Source organism: Sapajus apella, unplaced genomic scaffold, assembly GCF_009761245.1.
Source record: "Sapajus apella isolate SASKATOON/1434 unplaced genomic scaffold, GSC_monkey_1.0 scaffold3589, whole genome shotgun sequence".
NCBI classification, from domain to species: domain Eukaryota; kingdom Metazoa; phylum Chordata; class Mammalia; order Primates; family Cebidae; genus Sapajus; species Sapajus apella.
In genome coordinates, this window is record NW_022440515.1 from 2,925 (window position 1) to 6,823 (window position 3,899).

Here is a 3,899-nt window from a genome sequence, read left to right on the forward strand (position 1 = left end):
CCAAAATTAAATCTATGAAAACAATAATAAGATAAATAAACCACTAGCTAGATTAATGAAGGAAAAAGGGATGATCCAAATAAACACAATTAGAAATAACAAAAGAGACATTACCACTGATGTCCCCAAAATATACTGAAGTCTACTATGAACACCTCTGCACAAAAACAAAAAAAAATTAGAAAAAAATAAAAAATTATTGAACAAATATATCCTTCTAAGAATGAACAAAAATGAAATCAAAGCCTTATACAGATGAAGAAGAAGCTCAAAAATTGAATTAGTAATAAACAGCCTGCCAACCAAATAAAGCCAAGGAGCAGAGAGTCACAGCTGAATTCTACCAGATGTACAAAAAAGTACTGGTATTATTTCTACTGAAAATATTATAAGAAGTTAAGAAAAAGTAACTTTTCTCTAACTCATTATATCAGAACAGCACTATTCTGATACCAAAATTTGGCAAACATTAAAAAAAAAAATTCAGGGCCGGGCGCGGTGGCTCAAGCCTGTAATCCCAGCACTTTGGGAGGCCGAGGCGGGTGGATCACGAGGTCAAGAGGTCGAGACCATCCTGGTCAACATGGTGAAACCCCGTCTCTACTAAAACTACAAAAAATTAGCTGTGCATGGTGGTGCGTGCCTGTAATCCCAGCTACTCAGGAGGTTGAGGCAGGAGAATTGCCTGAACCCAGGAGGCGGAGGTTGCGGTGAGCCGAGATCGCGCCATTGCACACCAGCGTGGGTAACAAGAGCAAAACTCCGTCTCAAAAAAAAAAAAAATTCAGGCCAAAATCTCTGAACACTCATGAAAAACTTTTCAACAAAATACTGACAAACCAAAGCCAGCAGCATATCAAAAAGTTAACCCACAATGATCAAGTAGAATTTATTTTGGGAATGCAAGGTTGGTTCAACATACACAAATCAATAAATGTGATTCATCACATACACAGAACTAAAGACAGAAACCACAAGATAACCTCAATAGATGCAGAAAAAGGTTTTGATAAAATTTAACATCTTTCATGTTAAAAACCTTCAACAACCTAGGCACTGAAGGTACATATTTTAAAATAAGTTATCTATGACTAACCTTCAGCCAACATACTGAATGGACAAAACCTGGAAGCAAATGGATGCAAGTGGCTCACACCTGTAATTCCAGCAATTTGGAAGGCAAAGGCAGGTAAATCACCTGAGGTCAAGAGTTCAAGATCAACCTGGCTGACACGGCAAAATCCTGTCTCTAATAAAAACACAAAAATTAGCCAGGTGTTGTGGCGGATGCCTGTAATCCCAGCTACTCAAGAGGCTGAGAAAAGAGAATTTCTTGAACACAGAAGGTGGAGGGTGCAGTAGGCCAAGATTGTGCCACTGCACTCCAGCCTGAGAGAGAAAGGGAGACTCTATCTCAAAAAGAAAAAGAAAAAAGAAAAAGAAGCTTCAAGCATTCCTCCTTGAAAACTGGCACAAGGCAAAGATACCTTCTCTCAGCATTACTATTCAACATAAAATCGGTAGTCCTGATCAAAGAAATCAGGCAAAAGATAAAAATAAAAGGCATTTGGCCGGGTGTGGTGGCTCACGCCTGTAATCCCAGCACTTTGGGAGGCCAAGGCGGGTGGGTCACGAGATCAGGAGTTCAAGACCAGCCTGGCCAACATGGTGAAACCCCGTCTCTACTAAAAATACAAAATTTAGCTGGGTGTGGTGGCGCGTGCCTGTAATCCTAGCTACTCAGGAGGCTGAGGCAGGAGAATCGCTTGAACCCGGGAGGTGGAGGTTGCAGTGAGCTGAGATCGCACCATTGCACTCTAGCCTGGGCAACAGAGTGAGACTCCATCTCAAATAAATAAATTAATTAAATAAAAATAAAAAATAAAATAAAGACATTTAAACAGGAAGAGAAGAATTCAAACTATCCCTGTTTGCAGACAACATGATTCTACATCAGGAAAACCATATACGTAGCCTTGGCAGAAAAGCTCTTTAAACCTACAAACAACTCCAGTATAATTTCAGGATACAGCCCCTCATGCTCACCAGAGCCCGGTCTGTGAAGGAGCTGGGGAGCTCCGGCCTGGCTGGGGCAGCACGGTCAGGTGGCCTCACTTCCCTGTGGGTCACTGCTCGCCACACCGGAACCTCGTACAGCTAGAGCCACTTGTGAAGCCGCTTGTGAAAACTGATGTGACGGTTTTTATCAAAAAAGATTCTTCAGAAACTTATACCATCTGTGAAGGAAGTGGCTCTCATTCCCGCTTGCAAAATAGACATTCTCAAATTCCGAAATGCCAGCAAAGACCCCAATGTACATGAAAGCAGCCAGCAACAAGAAAGGAAAAAAATATTAAACTGAGGGACATTCTATCTCCTGATACAGGTATTGATCGACTTACGACCTATGCAACTTAAGACCATTCGACTTTACGACCACAATCGCTAGCCACGACTGCTCCGCGTCTGGCAGCGCAAATGTTGCCCCGCTGGGCGTACGACAGTGTGGACCAGCTTCCGGCAGCACTACCATCTCCGCATGCACCATTTCAACTGTACATATAGCCTACTCAGCTTACGACCAAATCGTGTTACGATCGGTCTGCCGGGCCCAATAGTGGTCGTAAGTCGAGCACTAGCTGTATCCCCGGCTTGGAGATTTCGCCACACCATCCACATCAGCAAAGAGGGCCAGAATGACATCTTTAGAAATATCTCCTTTCTCTGCTCAGATGTGCTTTACGTAGTAGGAAAAAAAAAAGAAAAAGAAAAAAAGAAATATTTCCTTTCTTCAAGAGAACTATGTACTTTTACCTGGAAACCAGGAGGAAGCACACCTGGGCCAGTTCCCTGGGCATAACGAGTTCTTCTGGGCCAACAGCACCTCTAACTCTGTGTTCAAAGAAACACCCTTCGCAGTGGTCAAAAATGCCATCTCTCTCCCGACCATAGGAGGGTCCCAAGCTCTCATGTTGCCCTTATTGTCACCGGTGACATTTAATTCCAAACAGGGGTCCTGTGGGCCAGCAAAGCTGCCCAGGCTTAGCTGCGAACCCGTCATGGAGGGAAAAGCTCCGGAGAAAAGCAGTCTGTTGAACAAGACAGTCCTCCAGGGAGACACCTCATGGGGCTCCAGCGGTTCTGCATCTCAGCCCAGCCAGGGCAGGGACAGCCACTCCTCCAGCCTGTTGGAAGAGTACCCCGACTGGACAGCGGAGGACGTTTGACGACCCCACGCCACGCGAACTTATCAAAGGAAAGACTAAGTCAGAGGAGTCCCTCTCTGACCTCACAGGCTCTCTTCTCTCCCTGCAGCTGGATCCTGGGCCCTCACTTTTGGATGCGCTGCTGAATGTCATGGATAAAAATAAGTAACACGATGCCAACTTTTTCCTTTGGAGTAAAACGCACAAAAACAAACTAACCGCAGTTAAAGAGAAAGGCTTCTGGAGCTGTATTTGCAGTTTTGTGATGGGTTTGCTAAAACAATATTCTTACAAAGTACTTTTTTTTTTTTTTTTTTTTTTGTTGCCCTGTTTGCAAAAACAATTTGGAAAAAACAACAAAGCAAAACCTGCCTTGGCAAAAAGAGGAAATGAGTCAGTCAGAGCCCATTTTCAGCAGGTATTGGTGATGTTTGGCTCACATATTGTTTGTAGACACACAAGAAATCTGGCTTGGCCAGGATTGACACTAGCTATGCAGGGCTGGGTGAGTCACGTTAAGAAACTTTACTGAACTTTACAGCACTACAATGTTTTCTGAGCAAGAGGAAGTCAAAATCTATTTAACACCTAAACCTTTTTTCTAGACTCTTTTCTATATATTGCTTGGGCTCACCATAGCAAATTCTCCAGTGTTAAAACTTTTCTGTTTTCACATCTGAACTTTATGGGTTT

The 3,899-nt window shown here is 43.3% G+C and overlaps 1 pseudogene; it reads left to right on the forward strand.

The window, feature by feature from the left end:
* The first annotated feature begins 2,539 nt into the window (after nucleotides 1-2,539).
* LOC116547556 lies at nucleotides 2,540-3,529 on the forward strand (annotated as a pseudogene).
* The last annotated feature ends 370 nt before the right edge of the window (nucleotides 3,530-3,899 follow it).